This window comes from Acanthaster planci, linkage group LG02, assembly GCF_054643075.1.
Source record: "Acanthaster planci isolate LZ-2023a linkage group LG02, COTS_SCS, whole genome shotgun sequence".
In the NCBI taxonomy this organism is placed as follows: Eukaryota; Metazoa; Echinodermata; class Asteroidea; order Valvatida; family Acanthasteridae; genus Acanthaster; species Acanthaster planci.
The window spans coordinates 476,389-495,388 of NC_141778.1; the positions used below are offsets into that span (position 1 = coordinate 476,389).

Consider the following 19,000-nt stretch of genomic DNA (forward strand, 5'->3'; position numbering starts at 1 on the left):
ACCTCAGGCAAATATTGATTACTGATAGGAAACGGGTTTTCCCCAACTTGGAAAAAAATACATGAACATCAGGAAATCGCAGGATGAAAGGATTTCAAAGCATACAGCGTCAGGTCCTATTTCGTATTTAGATTCAATATATTGGCCAAATCCAGGAGCCACTTAAAGACAGCAAAAACATTTGGATTCCCCCAACAGTGACAGCAACTAGTAAAACGGTATTGTCATACCGTTAGGTTAGAAGACGAATTGGTATCAAATTCAAAAATATGAATGGGAAATATAATACAACATATGCTCCTTCGACAAAATTTAATGAAATTCCAGGACCTTTTCGTATGTACTTTGAAAGCATATAGATCCCCGAGTAATTTTTGTCCTCATCGTGAACTCTTCAAAGTCATAAATGAACCTCGTCAAGTTTCGCAATCTGTATTATTATCAAACTCCTCTCTGCTAGCGAGGTGACGCAGTGTTAACCTGTGAATATGTCTTCGCGGGAGGTATAACATAGCTGCCCACAAAGCCATCAGAAAGTGCATTTACCCACGAACTTAGCAGGACCAGATGCTGCGGAATGGTAAAAACCATACCACAGCAAATCTTGCGAGGAGGGAAGAGATCATGTGTAGACAATAAAGCAGCTTCTTGCACTATATTTATTGCCTTAAGGGAGTGTCTTACACTATGTAACACTTCAATTGAGGGACTGTTGGGAAAAGCTTTTCTTCACTTTAAGAACCACTGTTCATTAAAACCTCGGAGAAAGACACAGATGTGCTATCTCACAAACAAAAGTTTGAAGCTGTTGGCAGCTTTATCAATGATGGGTCCTATTAAGCCTGGAGACTCCTCCACGGAGCTAGATTGCAGCTAAAAAGCCCATTTTACCCACAAAATTCATTTACTTTAGGTTGGAAGCAATACTGGAAGCAATACTTTTTCACGGTCGGCAATTGTTTGGCAAACGGACAACGGTAAATCACATCAGATCGTTAGAGGTCTCAAAGAGCATTTAGAGGTGTCGAAATGTATTAACACTCCAACTACTAATAGGCTAACCAGGAGAGCGCTGGCACTACACCACCCCAGCTTCTCCAAGTTACTGGACAGTTCGGAACTCCAAAAATCTTCTTAAAAGGATTACAACATATTTTCACAGTGAGAGGAGAGAGTAACCATTTCTTGTTTCAAATCCAAATTTTCACGCAGTGTATATAGGCCCTACTATTTCGTGGTTCACTAATATCAACTCGTATGTTATGATTTTACAAGCACTGAGATCTCACGTCCCCTTTAAAAATGGCTTTCACTCGATAATCTCTGATCCATCCACAAGCAATTGCCCATGATGTGAAGTTTCTTTACGCAGACGTTTTTACCTACCCGCTGAAATATCTACCCTGACATCTGTCATGCTTGACTCCTTTGCACGCCAAACTCACACCTAACAGACACGTCATCTGGAAGACCTGTCTGTGTGCATTAGACCAATGGAACGGCCCTTGAACGCAATCTCGTTCGGCTGCTAACTTGGGATTAAAGATGCATTGTGTAGCGAAATAAGATACCATTTACGTTAGGGTATGTTAAGACACTGTTTTAAATTCCCTTAAAACGACAATTGTACTCAATTTGGTGTAAATTTTAGCTAAAACAGTGTCTGAAGGCTTTCAAATTTACACGGAATCGTTTCTTTTCTCGACACTTGCAGAGTGATTTAAACCACCTCAGACGGTGGATTTAGCGCTAAACCGAAACTGTTTGAAAATTTAGTACGCCGTTTGAAGGTTTTAACTAAAACGCTTCCTGTTTAGTTACATAAGGGGTTTTCTGTGGTGTGCTTTTGTTGTAAACAAGCGTGGTAGTCCAGCATTCTGCAGGCACCCCAACATAGCGTGAGCTACCATGTGCTATAAAGGTTTTGCGTGGAAGCCATCTTGCAGAGCAGTTCTTTTGTTCCACAAGGAAACCTTCTTTGTGCACGTACAGTGGAACAAAAGAACAGCCTACAAGATGGCAGCTATGCAAACCCCCTATTGTCACACGTACGTTTTGCACTGGAGCAAATACTGGTGAGTGATTTGTACCGTTACTCTTGTTGATCGTTGAACTACAGCAACGTTGTAGGAAGCATTTCAAAATGCTTAATAGCCACAGCTTCTGATATCGGCGAAGAACAGACTTGTTTAATTGCATGCACAATAGGTTTCGGAGGGTTTACAAGCTCACTGGTGGTGAAGGTAACCTTACCATCTAGTGCATTTTCCGATTTCCTTTTACACGCTATTGTACCACTCTTCTCGGGGACCTATCTTTACGAGCTATCATTCATTTTCTTTCAAGAGTGCAAAACAAAGACCGATATTCAGTAATTATCAATGGGCTTCGGGCTTCGACAGTCTACTGTAAATTGAATTAAAGAAAACGTGTCCAAACCGTTTATGCCAACACTTCTGAAAAATGACGGAGCCCAGTTGTTTCCTTTACCAATGTAAACTTTGCATTAGGAGTTGAACCAACACAGGTAGCATAGACCTGCTTGGAGTCGTTCAATAGACTAACATCGGCTGATCAGTTAACACATCTAAATGTCACACATTGACAGAGCACCTGGTGTTTGTTATACGTAGGTGCACAGCTTTTCGTAATGTAAATGTTTATGTTGTGAAAACGTTCCCATTAACACGCGAGTAAACATTGTAGCTCACCCCGAACAAAATGTTGAAAAGATTGTTGCGACAGAGCAGTGCAACGTAGTTTCCAACATGAAAAAAAAATCCCATTAATACGTAGGTAAACATTACAGCTTACCCTGGACAAAATATTGAAAAGAATGTTGCGATTGAGAAGAGCAACATAGATTCCAACAAGAACAAAAATGAAACTTAAAAAAATTAAAGTGATTCGAAAAGACAAAGGTGGAAAAAACATCTTGACCCTGAAAACCCAAAGATAGGATAATGTAGAAGGAGTGGGAAAAAAACTAAACATATAGAGCGTTGAAACTCAGACAACTTCCTAAAGTACGATATAGCAATGTCAACCAAAATAATGGGTTTAAAACAGCCTCATACAAACTCGACTGATACCCGGAATGCCAACTCTAGCCCAGCAACAAGATTGAATTTAGTCGTACTCCAACATATCAAACTCCAAACACCTTTCCTCTTATTACAACTTTTTGAAATATGCACCTTTTAACTATCAACAGTTCCCCCCCCCATCAGTATGGAAACTAAAGAAAAGTGAATCGGAACACACAGATAAAACTTCAGATAGTCGGATTCATTTCTAATTTATCCCTGCGAAAATTACAGGTGGGAAGACAAATCCCTGGCCGAATCAGATGAATATTATTCTTTCAGACACCAATTTTGAAGTCAGGCTTCAGTTACACATTTGTCAACACTCTAGGGTAAGGGGTCAGTGATTGAACCATGACCAATCATCTGAAGTACCTGTTACCCGCGGGAAATCATCCTGGCGAGATCTACATGTACTACGACTGTAGAAACATTTTAAATAACTGTGAAGCCGGCGGGGATGGAACAATCTAGCCATTTTGGTCTTACTGATCATTATCACATACATATACTATCAATACTAGGTGTTTCTCAAAAAAACTCTACACTTCCTACAGGTAACAAAATATTCATTTTAAGATACGCAAAAATGTCACGTTACGCTACTCCGATAAAAGGCATATACTTAATGGGTGTACCCAAAATGAAAGTAAATCTTACTGAGATGCATCGTTCACAAAAGCTAAAAATCACACCCAACAGAGCAAAGACCTAAACATTAGGCCTTCGAATCCAGACACTAACTTACCCAACTTGCCTTGATGGGAAGGTCCTCCTCATATAAAGGCAGCTCTCTAGGCGACCAATTCTCTGACACACCTTCTCAATTAAGCTCTCCTTTACTACACTCACGCCTCATTATCACAGGTCGATACACACCAGCACTGAGGAGCATATATTTCCTCCAGTCAGTCACGTGTGCTTAATATGTTGCCACAGAAACGGAGTACACATTTTTAATAGCCAATGAGGAGGCATGGTACAAGACTGCACATGTGTCACTGCAATTGATGCAGTCAAGTGGGAGTGTTACAGGTTCAATACCGCACGTTCTATCAAGGCTAATACCTACAAAGGCTCAATGTATTCCCTCCCCCAAAAAACAAAAATCTAGATGAAAATTTGCCAGTTCCATCCCTTGCAATGTCCCCCTTGGTTGGTGGCTGCGACGAGTCTTTTTCGAGGACATATTGATGGCTGGTACAAGACGTCTTCTTCGAGGACACGTCAATGGCATAGTCTCATACCCTTACAATGTTAGGACGCCAATTAAGAAAAAACGAATCAAGAAAAAAATCGAATCAAACCTTTTCTGTGGTCATTTCAAGAAATTATTCTTTTTCGGCAACAAACATCATGTAGGCCTATGTACCCCCTTAAATGCAACAAGATGGATCAGGTAAGACCGAAACTGTGTATGATAAATAGTTTATGTAAGAAGGTTTACTTACCAATAAAGTATAATATCAAAATATGATGCAAATGTATAACCTTAAAAAACCTGACGAACAACGCCTCCTAAATATTTCCGGGACTGAGAAAATAGCTTTGTTAGCACATGACATTCCACACTTGAATAACGCAACAAAATTAGGAATGTCTGTACTTAATGTTCTCAGACTGAAGTATGACACAAAGTACGGTATACAGTACTAATACATTCAAAAACAGATCATAAAATTCAGCCGGGTTGTAAGCCCCCTTTAACGTAACAACAGCAGGTGTATTTGTGTGTGCATTTTTGTCTGATAGATTGAGGTTTACTATGAGAATGAAAATAATTTTCTGAATACACTTACGGCCCTGTTTTGTGTGTGTGACCTACTCCAAAGGAAAAGTAAGTATGCAAGGCGTTGTTTTACAGGGATGCTTTACCCCATTTTAGTGTTAAGCAAACAAAAATTCACACTGCTTTAACTTCCCAGAGTAACCCAACCCCGTTACAGCAATACGCTCTATGGACAGCAAAATGCATTGGACATGTATCACACATGTGTAAGTTAAAACGTCGACTGTTAGTGTGACTCAAAGTTTTGTGTAACCCTAAATACAAATTACAAGCTAATGTAATTCACTTCAGATAACAATAAAGAGGAGTCCGAACCACGAAACGGAAATTTGGCCACGTAGGCGTCAGCTTTGCGTGTGTACAAAACATCTGCCGAGAATTCAGGAGTCCCCTAGTTATTTGCCTGTTTAATTTAATTTACTTATTGCCCACCTGAGACATGTTGTAGTTCTATCTTGCTCGGAGGACGCTTCCGATTATTCAAATTGGAAATGATAAAGTTCAATCATAACTAAGAATAGGATGGTTCCTGTGTCCTTGTATTTTGATGGCAATTTAAGAAGGAAAAAAATAACCTAAATAGTTTTGACAACCGTGCAGATTTCAAGCTGGGGCAGCATTGTACCACCATTCGACTTCCTTATTCTACAAAACTATCCCGAGTCCTCCAATTTCAATACCTTTGCCAGCCACCCTAACGTAGGGTTAATGTTACATGACCACTGACAGCGGGTTTCAAGTTTTGTTCCTCTGTAGCTTATTGCAAGAACATGACCAGTGTTTACAAGTCATTTTGCGACTTCAAATACATCTGATGGACAAGAATGTAGTTAACTTTAACGTCCAACCAGCACTGGTCCCTCTTACCTTTTCATTCACCTTGTGGGGACACATTGCATTATCAAGTTTCAAGCTAGACGTAGTCACAAATTATATTGATGGAGGTCTCTTACAGCACTTAGAGCATGGAACGTGCCACAAACGTATCATTAACGGCGCACTTCGAGAAACGAAGAATCGTATTCGTCTGGCACAAAATGGAAGTACGATCGACAGATTTATAAAAACGAAATGCGTTTGATGCTAAGACCAGGATTCAATCTGTTATTTTTACGGTGTGGTTCATTTTCGGTAAATCTTTGCCGTGCAATATGTTACGTAAGGTGCCGTGTTGTTCTATTTTTTATTCTACTTTCTTAAAGAAAGGAGTCGTTCGAAGTGTAATTTGAATACTGAAAAATTACTATTTTGGTTATTATCATCATCTAAACCTCTTGAAACTATATATAGTGGAATAGGATTACAAAGACAGATTTACGGTAGAGTCGTTAATGGTGGTTGAAGTAAATGACAAATGTGGGCATCAAATATTTTCAGTGCACATTTTTTTAATAAAAAAGTAGAAGGTCCTGAAGTTTTGATCTTCTTTCTCAAAGACAACATGGCATTTTCTGCTAGGATCGAAACGTCAGGCCCTCCAACGTTTTCGATTTGTATTTTAGGTGACAAGCAAGCAGTCTGCAGCAGTTTGGGTATGATACGAGCTCTAAATTTATGATTCTAAATGTTCTTTCCATTTCCCCAGGGAACTAAGAAAAAGTACCATTCGTTCCGGGTGCCAGTGCTATTCCACAAACTTCTAAATATGTCCTCAGTTTTTGGATAAAACTTCTCAATCTTGCGTCTCATCAAATTACTTCACATACCTCAACTCACCACGTAATTGAGGTTCTGCTCTTCACATGAGGAGTTCATGTCGGTTGACCAGTAATTTCTGTTGACTGCTGTACCAAGCTTCTCAATATCTGCGTGAGGAACCTATTTACTCGCTGCAGCAACTCACTATTTTGTGTCTCAGCATTCAAGGTTGACAGGAAAGAAAATATGAATCTTTGTAAACTTTTCATACCCGAGTCCCTGGATTCCCTCGTTCGTTTTTTGTGCCACGATCTGTTGTTAGATCGTCTTCCGCTTTTTAGCATATCTTTTCAATTGCATGTACTACGTACAACTTTCAGTGAATGATATTCTTTTCATGGCTGTGTATGCAACTCGGCGTCCATGACAAGGATTTAGAAAATAATTGGACCCCAAGAAACGGTCCCAACTGATCTAATAAAGAGACTGCTGAAGCAAGTCAGCTACTGCATCAAGAGCCAAACCAGTGAACAGCAAAAATAGTTACCATGGCAACGGAATAAAGTGGTTAATCATGTGGGTTCTAGGCAGGAGAAAAACATCCCTGCCTTGGAAACATAATAATGTATTCGTAAAAGGCCAAAGTTGAACTACAAGTTGGGCAGAAGCAGTGAAGCTTGACGATGTCGTTAGATATCTCAACAAACAAGGAATAAATTTCAATTGAACTTATAATCACCCTTATACATTAATCATAAAATTACTTTTCAGGACAATAAGTGTATCCATGTTCAACCCTCTTACGTTTTGACACAAACTTCACTGTATGTTAATAACAATTCATCAATTTGACAAATTCTGATGAACCTTAACGTCAGATTAATTGAATAACAACAAGTTTGACAAGTTTCATTTAAAAATGACACGACGATAAAACTGACTGCTATTATTCCTCCGTCATCGAATGATTTTTAACAATGGCAGAAAAACTGTTCAGGCAACTACTGTACATGAAGGTATGTTTCAAGTTATTAAAAATTCATGTCACTGTTTACAAATAATTCGAGGAGTCGGGTTGGTGTTGTAGTTCTTTCCTCGCCTTCCACCTCTCCGGCACAGGTTTGAATCTCGGCCCGTTCCACATGTGGATTGGGTTTTCAGTCCCTACCTGATTTCGTGGGTTTTACCCAGAATATTCCTGTGGGGTTTTCCTCATACCTCAAAAACTGTCACTGCTTCTCACTGTCTCCTCTCTACAAGTTTCTGCATGCAGGCTTGCAGAAATCATTGGTGTCATTACCAGAAATGATTAATAATAATTTTTAAAAAGTATTATAATATTTAAACTCACTATATGTGTGACGCAATTTGTATAATTATTCTTTTTTCTGTTTAAATCTTAATGTACACCATTTGTTGAAACAGAATTTCTGGGTGACTGCCGCTCGCGTTGCTGCCAAGTTTGTAAACATTAATTTGTTCACTTTCATTTCTTCATCTTTGCAGGAGATGCAATAAATCGAACAAATGAAAGTAATTGAGAAGACCATTAATACTTATCAAGTTGGAGAGTGAAAGCAACACAAACAGGGACTCACAATGTTAGTGATGACGTCACTAAAGCTGCTTATAGTGGGAGAAGTTGGAACGCAAAGTCTCATTTCAGAAAACCTATAACCATAGACTACGGAAGTTAGTAATCAATGCATGTACAGCTCAGGGAAACTCAGTACAAGAGTCACAGGGTCAAGTGATAGAGGTTTGCGGTAGCACCATGCAAAGATAAAATGTCTTTCTGAGCATGTGTGGTACTGAAAAAAGTACCGGAGGGTACTCAATGTTTTGGCAGTCTCCTGACGCCGGACAAAGCATACTGCCCCAAACGTTGAGTACTCTCCGTTCATTTCAAGACCACATATACTCACAAACGAGATATCCATGCACGGTGCTACAACAACTTGCACACTACCACAGCTCACTTGCTACATGTACCTTCACCATGAAAAGTTTCAAAGCTCAGTCACAGAGTTATTGACAATGAAATGAGCAGCGCACACAATCCCTTGTATATACAATCAATGCCACCCACACAGCCAGCCTTAATTGGTAAGATGGCTGATGGCAAGCATGAATAGGAGAGAAACTCCAACAGGAAGATGAGCCGATGGAATAACGCAAACGACAATGACGACTCACGGAACAGTTTCAGGGACACTATTAAAGGAACTGTTTTGGACGACAGGAACCAATGAGACTTGAATACATTGGAAACCTCCATGGGAACAGAAACATGGGAAACATATACCCAACAAATACAAGAACTTGAATATTTATTGTATGTAATTATCTCAACCATTCGACTACTTCTAGAAAAAATGTCGCAATCGCAAATGTCACCACTATCAAACTTCTAACGCAAATTAATTAGATAAAGACTTCAATAAAAATGTTTACCAAGAGGAATGCTGCCGCAAGACTCTGCAACTAAGTTTCAAAAGTCCTCAGTCTGCACAAGCCTGTAGTAGATTGAGCAAGTGCAGTATTTCGAAGGGGAGATCATTCGACAACAAACACGCAAGCTCTGACGTGTTTAACGTTTGTGAGTCGAGGAACGGCGTACCAGAATGAGCAAGTTAGGTATTCCAAAAGCGCATTGCCGGAATGAAGAAGGTCCAAGGTCACATAGGAACTGCATCTTAATAGATGTTCTTGTTGCCTTATGGGACTTACTTTTGAACTAATGACCTCAACGTAAGGTGGTAAAACAAAACAGATTTACATTTATATCCAGCAAAATGCTCGTAGGGCGACTGTATCCTGTGGATGCGTGCATGCATCATTATACATGGCCACGAACTATGCAAGCAAAAATGTTCATGTGAAAGTTACAAATATCAATAGCACGTTTTTGTAGGCTGCAGAAATGAGTTGATATCAATAAGACATGGCCTCGGTAAATGAGTACTTGTATACTAACATGTACGAAACAAAACTACCAGACCGTTGATCCGCCCTGCCTGCAAAAAATATTTTACCAATAGCACGTTTTGGTAGGCTACAGGAATCAATATACATCAATAAGGTATGGCCATGGTGGATGAGTATTTGTAAACTAACATGCATTAATAAACAAAACCACTGGACCGTTTTAGCTGCCAGCCAAAGGAAGTCTTACGATTGGGTATGTTCGAATAGCTGGCAGTCGTAGTTGTTTGTGGATTCTGCACTCCAGCCAAAACCCACTATATCACTGACAAAACAGACTGGCTTGATTTCAAAGCCATTAAGATGAATGATACAAGAAGTTAAGTCCAACTTCAATCTGGTTAACATAGCAGGAAAATGTGACAAGTCGAGGACAATAAGTTTTTACAAACATCAACAACTACTCTCAGCTTTCTGATAAATGCGCTTACTTTTAATTTATTGAACGACAGAGACACGTGTGTCGAGGACACGTGTGTCGAGCACACAACGCTAGGCTGCACATGATTCCATCCCAACTCACACCAAAATTAGAAGTTGAGGATTGTTACACCTAATCCTTAATAAAGTGCTGCCACTCCCAAATAATCTCTTAAAGTTTACAGTCAACCTCCGGCACGTACAAGCAGGTGTCGGATCCACTATTACGATCACACACGATCGACCTACCGTCTTGCCGTGGTTTGATTGGTCAGAAGGATACATATGAGGCTGATTCCGTCCCACTGAGGTGTTAATTGGGCCGGCAAATCCAGCTGCTCCGTAAAGGAAATATGTCCTAATAATTACCGTACGCTCAGTAGCCTTGCAAGCGGCAAAGAGTTATTAAGGGGGAAATACATGTACTATGTGTCAGTGGTATTTCAAGTGATTCCAAACCTAAAGCTATACAATTAATCGGTACAAAATCGTCTTTTGTTATGCAACAGCATATCAATGTTTTTTCCATAGTATTTTAGGCCATTATTTAGAAAGATTTCCAAGGCTTTGGAACAAGATAATTAAGTTCAATTTATTACACTGTTCTTGCAGGCAAGTTTTGGCGCTTTCAAACCAAACCACCATAAGCACACAGCATTTCATAGCCATTGTGAGCATAGAGTGAACAACACAATGTATAACAATGCGAACAAAGACAACTAAATAAACCTACACTTTGATTGTAGGGCTCATTAGCGACATAAATCTGAAATAATTACATGGAAAAAAATACCTGTATGTAAATTCAGGTTACTGAAGCACACGCAATTACATTTATATTTCCAGCAAAATGATCGTAGGGCTACTGTATCCTGTGGATGCGTACATGCATCATTATACACGGCCATGAACTATGCAAGCAAAATAATTAATATGAAAGTTAAAAATATCAATAGCACGTTTTGGTAGGCTACAGAAATGAGTTGATATCAATAAGATATGGCCTCGGTAAATGAGTATTTGTATACAAACATGTATGAAACAAAACTACCAGCCTGCCTGCAAAAAATATTTTACCAATAGGACGTTTTGGTAGGCTGCAGGAATCAATAGACATCAATAAGGTATGGCCATGGTGGATGAGTATTTGTAAACTAACATGTATTAAACAAAACCACCGGACCGTTGATCCTGCCTCCGGTGGTTTTTTTTTTCAGGACCTTCATCTATGTACTTATGAATCAAATTTAATACACACTTTTAGTCAAATATCCATTTTGTAACTCCGACAGCCGTAAATTATAAAAGTATACATGCAATATGGAATACAATATGGAATGGAATACAAAGTTAATGCTACATGTACAGGTGGAACAAATATATAAGAACAAAACCACAACGAACGATCGCAAAGCAGATGAATCAAAGCTCACACCACTTGGCAATCAATACCGGGCCTATCTGGGGATTATAGGAAACAGTTCAATTGCAACACTGTATCTTTCCTACACCGTGCTCCGCGAATATTTTACACAGGCGTAAAAAAAACAACGTCCAGTTCCAAAATCTGTGAGGAGACAAGTGAGCTTCGTGTCTTCGGTCAAGCAAGTGTGACACAAGTCTTGTTCTTTCTAACATTTCTGGACTATAGCTATGGGAATACCTCCAAGGATTCTAGCAACGAAAGATCCAAGCCTGTTAAATCCCGACACAGCTACCAAGAAATCACTGAACTGAATTACAAATTATCTTTTAGGCTTCTTGGTCTGAGGTCAATCATGAACACCGTTTTTTGTCCTTCGTTGTCCTCTTGCCAATAACGAGAATCTGGCCTTTGCCATATGAGCGAAGATCTCAGATACCATCAGTGTGCAACTCAACTTCTTGTTTTTTTTAGCATGTAATTGAATACATTTTCATCCTCCCGCTGTTTTGTATTTTCATCCACTGAATTTTCAAAGGTGATTGAGACTGCCACCCATGGTTGTTATTCAGATAATTATTGAACCCCAATACAAGTGAATTAATCAAGGTATAGGATGAGACTTTCTTGTTGTATGGTGATATTTCTAGAATTAAATTACTCAGCTCCCCAGAGCCTTGGCCTTTGTGGAAGATCACACTGATGAAGTTGAATGCCCGAGTAAAAGGACAAAGATGGACAAAGTGAAAGATGAAAATCAGAAGACGTACTCAACTGAACCGATCTGTTTTGGAGACATGAAGAACGGGCACAAGCAAGGCTGCAAAGAATCCGTCTCCGATTTGAAATAGAACAGGACAGAGAGGATAAAAGGGCTTGTCTTAAGAAGTAAGAGATCCTTGAAATCTAGACAATTAATCCATGGCAGGGACAAAGCAGTCTCGAAGGCTCCATATCGGAGTGTTTGGTTCCAGATAGAACCTAAAAAACCTTTCTCTAGAATGCAGAAATAGAAGCAAATGAGGTTGAGTGATTGTTCCCAGACTTCTCCAATAATCCTTGCTCTCTTACCGAGGGCTATGAGAAAATCTTTTATCGTGCTCCCAAATCCTTCAGAAAAGCTGTGGAATGCATCCGATAGCATATGATGATCTTCTGTCTAGAAATTTTTGGAGATATTCTAACATTTCTCAGTTAGACATTTTTCAGTTTAAAAACTACGGGAGTTTGCTGTTGTCGCTGTTATGAACATTCATAAACATCCAGCAACCGTCTGTGTATTGCATACATTCTTACTGATTTTAAATGTTCTCAGCGTTACAAGAAAAAAAATTGCCAAATGTCTATGCCTCAGCAAAATGTAAACTGGAGTAGGTTATACAATGGATTACGATCAACGTGGCCGGTGAGTGACACATGTAACAGTCGATCTAGATGTAATGTCATTAACATTGACACCAAAAGAAGTCATTATCATCGGTGCTTAATATAATCATCGTTGAACCCTTAAGCAATTAAGAACAGTTTCCACCTGCTTGCTACCACGGCTTCAATTACACCATTTCGTTGCAGGTCTCAGGTAGCACCGTTGGAAGCATTCATGGAATGAAATATCCGTTATTAGTTGGAGAACTGAACAGACTAGCAGCTGGCAGCAGCGTTGAATGGATGAGCGCTCTTATATACCACTGGGATAGTTGATTGATAAGTATGAACTAGCTGAACAAGCATGAATTACACCGTATTAACTGCAATAAAATAGACTGACCTTAAGTCGTTTCAGATGGTCACTCTCTGTTGAAAACGGATTGGGATTTGTAGAATATCATAACAGGAAACAGCATCCTAAAAAATGCGTACAATAAAAGAACCTGTGACTGAAATTAATCCATTGAGATTTTAGACGTTTCCAGTTCACGGTGACAGTAATTAATTCCGGTTCATTTAATAAATCACAAATCTTAGTACAGTTGTAAATACGAAAATAAACAACCTCCCTAACATTCACTATCTTTATACCTTCGAAATAAATAATCAATTCAAACATAAAAAAATCTGTTTGGCTTCATTGTGGATAACAAGGCCATCTAGACCCCATTTGGTTGAATTGTCCATTATGGAAGTTGCATCTGTCGGTTGTGTTAAAATGCCACTTCACTTCCATATTAAATTTCAAAGCGGTAAGCATGTACATTGTATACCGCTCCGATTTTGAAACCTAAGTTCCGATATGTCACGTAATTTAACTTAAAGCAGGAATCACAGTGCGGAATCCAAAAGTTTAAAAACCACGCTGACAGTCGGCTGGACAGCTAGTCACACAATTCTTAATCCAACCAAGAAAACAACTCCTCCGTTGGTGCAAACCTTGGAAATCTTAGAGACGGAAGACAAATAAGACGAGTGAGTTCTGAATAGGAAACAACAGAAAGGACGCAGAGATCTCTTAGCCGCGAATGTTTATAAAGAAAACACCATCAGACGTGGATGAGGAATCGTTGCTCGTCTTCATGCCGAGGTGACTTGATGCATAGGACTCACCAACATGCTAATGGCTACTTACAGATAGGACCTGAATATCTGTTTACATATCAAACAAAGCCTTGATCTGAGTTCATTTCGTGGTTTCATCTACTTGGCAAGTTCAGTCATATCCAGAATCTACGGGATATCATCGATGCAAAGAAATATTATTTTCATCTTATAATAACATGACAATATTCTGTATCCTTTCCTGCAAAAGATATCAAATATGTTGGACAAAAACAAATCAATAACATCTCGTTTTGGTTAAGCGTACTGCCTATTTCCCTCTTCTGGCACCAATCTTTTGCAAAATTTGTAACATGTTAATTGCACCCAAAATTGCAATGGGAAATAAACAAACAGTAATATGCCAAACATGACCAAAACTGCAGACTAGTGGGCAAAAAATGAAACTAAGACATCGTAGAAACACTTGAGTATAACACTGGACTTGTGTATACATTAACTGCCAAAATATCGAGCGTGAAATTGTCGCCAAAGCTGAAAATAAAGGGAAGTTTATATCTTAAATGTGCACGGAAGATGCTGACTACATTCATTTTAACAACATTCAAAGTTGAGCAATAGGCCTATAACCCTTTATGATGATGATTGGGGTTGACAATCAACAAGCTATTCAGATATGTATCTTAATACTCTCAAGATATCGTGCTAATATAAGTTACAAGCTTTCCAGCCAGACATGCATCGAATAAAAATCTGTTGAGAGTTTTGGAAGACTTTCTTTGGTACGTCGTTTAAGGGACTGTTTTGTCTTGTTATATGCTACATATACTCCAAACACAAGATTGTTAGTAAGAACGTATCTGCTAAGGAGATTCAAGACAGCATGGTGACTGTTCAGGTAAAGACTGGTAAGCGGAAGGAAGTGGAACAAGGTACACAGCTGGGAATGCAGATGGAAACCTTATACATGTACCAACAAACTGCATGCATAGTGCCTCATTGCCTTAACGTGACAAAGAGATGACTGTTCTCATCAAGACATCAAGATCTATTACTCGTACGTACGTCACCTACATGAAGACACACCTCTTTCTCTTCGTTGTCTAAACGTGTTGATACAATTAATTCTAAAAAGTACTGTATGTAATCTAATTCAGAAATTTACTGTAAAATTTAATATCCAATGCACGAATGCGCAAAGATTGTTAACACCCAAGGAAATCTATCATATTTTCGGGAAAAATGATGTTTATAAAACGAGCAGGTCTCAAACATGCAAAATGAAGTGACGGTGTAGCTTGTAAGCTTTCAACCTCAAATAAAATAAAAACGAAATAAAGGTAGAAATAGACAATATTAAAGACAAAGCTCAAATTCAGCCTTTTTGTAATGTATGAATTCGATTCACAGCTAAATTACACGATATATGTCACTGGCTGCATTTATCCCCAAGAGAGAAGACTTGACCGGCACGTGCCAGCCTTCTTCATCTCGACTATTCTGGAGGCAAGGTTGTTTTTCCAACTGACAAACACGGGACAAGAAGAACACAGAAATAGCAATAAATATGTCAGACCTGGCTTAACAATACAAACGTTATTAAATTTCATCCATTTTGCCTGGCATTCGGGTAAGTCAATTCCCCATTTCCAGAAGCAATAACATTGATCCAGAGTGGAGTCTTACCAACCAAAACAGAAAGGTGGTTTATACACATCACTGGCTGTTCAGCTGTGGACATTTGGGGGAGGACAAATGTGAAACGCCGACTAAAAGTGACTTGACTCAATAAAAAATCACCAATAGTCACAAATGTAGAAACATACGAACGGACAACCTCGATGGAAAGAGTCTGCAGCTAAATAAGATACTGCATATTATTTGAAGTTTTACTCCATATTATCATACTAATACGAAAAAAATTTGATAACTATCTTGTAAACTGGGTGCAAGGCATGACTACTTTTGCAAATTACTAACTTAGGATATCACACAGCAATGATATTTTAATCTTATCCGCGTGATATTTTCCCCGGTTAACACCTCCCTCTAGCGGAACGGAATATTCTGCGATGGCCACTGACACAGTTTCCTGCCGGAAATTAAAAAGTCTCCTATGAGCCTTTCTACTGTTTCAATCGGAGCATCAAAGCATTCCTTCGCCGTCAAATTTGCATAATATTCAATGGCCAGTCACTCTTATCTCACTGATTACTCCAAGAACGTGTACACTTTTCTCGGTTTAGGAAAATTAGTTTTACTGCAGCATACGGTATCAAAGAGAATATCACTTTGCAATTGTCCCTCAGGTATTTTGTTGGACAGCGAACAAAACACATAAACACTGCCTCAGTTTGTCAGAAAGCTACACAATCCTCGACATTTCTTTGTAGTCACTTCAGCTTGAGATCATTTAAATAAATATTCAAATATGTCAAAATACATAAAAACATTACAGCTAAAGGAACTGCATCTTTGCCATCGATTTTTCCCTCGTTGCCTTGCGTGCATCTTGTGATATTTTGTACTTTCGTTCTCTTCTTTCTTTATGCACGTCATCCTTTGCTTCAGGAATACAATTTGGATTATTTTCCTAGCATTGAAATACATGTACGTCACTTGCAAAGCTCTTTGGTAGGATTATTCAGATGTAAATAAGTAGACTTTCTGAAAGACCTTTCAACGATTTTTTTTTTACAAATCCACTGGCATTATTTTTTCAGTGGAAAGTAACAACATTTCGTTCTGGCCAAATGGAAGCCTTCCTCTATTTCAGCAGCAGGACTATTTATTGCATACCCACTCAACTGTCTGATATGCAAATACACGGTGGGTCCAAAACAAAACCTCAATCCAAATATAATAGATTGGTATGTTAAAGTTATGTTATGAAGGTAAACACCGAGGTGTCTGACGTCTATATGTCTGTCTGTCTGAAAGTGTAGCATAGTAAGTTTTCCAGTAATACTATCTATACTTTTATCTTTACAATCATGGATAAACGAGCACCATTGTTTTACAGGTAAGTTGATAACATATTATTTCCAAATTGGGCTACTACTTAGATGTGTGAGTTGGTCTGGCAGTGGATTTGTAAATCAGGATACAAACATTCTTTGGAATTATCATTTATTCATAAAAAGAGTTCAATGGTTTACCTTTTCACTCAGTAACATCTTAAACCTTTTTCCCTATCAACACAATTTGGGGGTGTTTCTTAGACAGGTTGTCTTAGTACTCTTGGATTCTTGCGTAAGACGTTGGCTTGATTCAGAATACGTGTTTGTAACTCGCAACATCATGTGGAGAACTTGAAAACAGGTTCATGTGCATTTGTTTTTGACCTAGATGCACAGGAATCAAAGTGGAAAAAGCTTTTTCGCCACTGTTTTGAAAGTGGTGCTGTTCGTTCTTCTATGATTGCAAAGATGCAAGTGGGGCGTCGATGGAAATCTTCTAACATACCCTTTCAGACGCACCATGCTTAGAGTATTTAGCTACATAACTTAAAAAACGTAATAATCCATTTTATACAAAACGTGCATTAATCACTGTCATCTGACTGGTGGAACTTCATTTCAATTGACTGGTTCCCGCCCCATTCCATGTATCTCATTCCCAGTAAGAAAGAGGAAAATACTGTAGGAACTGAAACCAGTCTAACATTACACGGTGCTACCAGTGGTTGGCGCTTCGGAGACAAATCTGTTTGGCCCGTGGAATAGAACATTTCCGATATCAACCCATGAAATTATTCTTGCCATCGTACTCATAAATATTCATTATTTATTTGGATTTTGTTGTTTGTGTGACACACCCTGAATAATTCAGTGCAACTGATTTTCATCGACATTTGTTTAAAGACGAATCCGAAGAGACACCATTCCTGCGGGGCCATCACAATGATGCATGAATTATAACTTGAGCGCGTACGCACATTTTGGCAAGACCCACCATCCCATTGGTCAGAGAGAAATGTAACCCACGCGTACCACCTGCGTACGGACAAGATAGCTCAGTCGTACATGGTTTCTCCTATTGGCTCCGGATAAATGTATAAATAACACATGTGCTTAAAAAGACATGCCATAAATTGTTCAAAAAGAAAATTGTCTTAAGTTGTGAAATTTCTTCGAATGTAAAATTCTAACTTAGACAAGCAAAATGTGGAATAGATATTGGATCCAAAACATTCTGCTTGTTTTGCGTTCAAGCACCACTTGCTTCAAACCAAAAAGGAACTATTTTTGATGATTACTGTCTCAAAAAAAAACACGGCAGAAAACTTGACTCTGCATTTTCATTCGGAATGTTTATCGCCTTCGCACAATATTCTAACTCACTAACCTATGGTACTATTTCTATCTATGCATGGAATCTTTGGTAATGATGTGAAAGACTGCCATGCATAACTGCCATGGGATAAGGAAATTCTGTCGTGCCTGGTGATCAGCCAATCCACGGGCGAATTTAAACAAGACCAATCAAAATTGACAAACATGTTGAGTAGGCAATGCCATCTGCGATATTGCTTGACCAATGACCAATTTCAGTCGTCAAAGTGACGCGAAGACTATCCCCAAGGACAGCTGCTAATCGTTGCCCTGTTATTGATTAAATCTACGAGATCACAAACGACTCCCTAATGTCAGGAATTATAGTCCAAGGCCTGGGACGGCTGTGATTAAGTTTAGGTATGGGCGATTTCTTTGCCAAAAATACCTCTGAACCTTCAAGTAAAACTGTACACATAACATTTTACAAAATGACATATTGACGGTGACAAACTTGAGTGTACAAATGTTTCAATCAACAATTGCTAGTAAACTGTTCGTCTGCATAGATGTATTTCTCTAAAACAACTAGCAAGGTGTCTTTTCTTCGGATTTTCTTCTTCGATTAAATACAACTGTGGTACTGTCAACTGCAGTGAACCGTCTCAGGTTCATGTAACAAGGTTACAAACCAGAAACTTAGACCTGTAACGCGACAGCAAAGGTGAGCAGAATATCCTCAAATTTGTAAGAAGTCTCGAACCTTGAGATGGAACCAACGGTTGTGAAACATAATTCCAGGAAGGCTTGCAGTCGGCCAAGAAAAATCACAACATTTTGCTCAACTGAGATCGAAAGCAAGAATTAGCAAAGCTTCTTCCCGAACATTTAA

The 19,000-nt window shown here is 38.9% G+C and overlaps 2 protein-coding genes across 12 annotated transcripts in view; both read right to left on the bottom strand.

The window, feature by feature from the left end:
* The window catches only part of LOC110987400 (uncharacterized), a 107,880-nt gene that overhangs the window by 28,120 nt on the left and 60,760 nt on the right, over positions 1-19,000 (bottom strand). The window lies entirely within an intron of this gene.
* LOC110987399 (growth hormone secretagogue receptor type 1-like) overlaps positions 1-19,000 on the bottom strand; it is a 62,245-nt gene that overhangs the window by 23,464 nt on the left and 19,781 nt on the right. For 2 of the 10 annotated variants that reach the window (XM_087133430.1, XM_087133431.1), the window contains exon 3: positions 13,110-13,186. The exons of 6 other annotated variants lie outside the window; for them this stretch is intronic. The gene's annotated coding sequence lies outside the window, so the exon portion shown is untranslated. Of the gene's footprint in view, positions 1-3,834; positions 4,142-13,109; positions 13,187-19,000 lie in introns of those variants that run through there. 2 more of the 10 variants (XM_022250112.2, XM_022250111.2) reach the window with 1 other exon arrangement.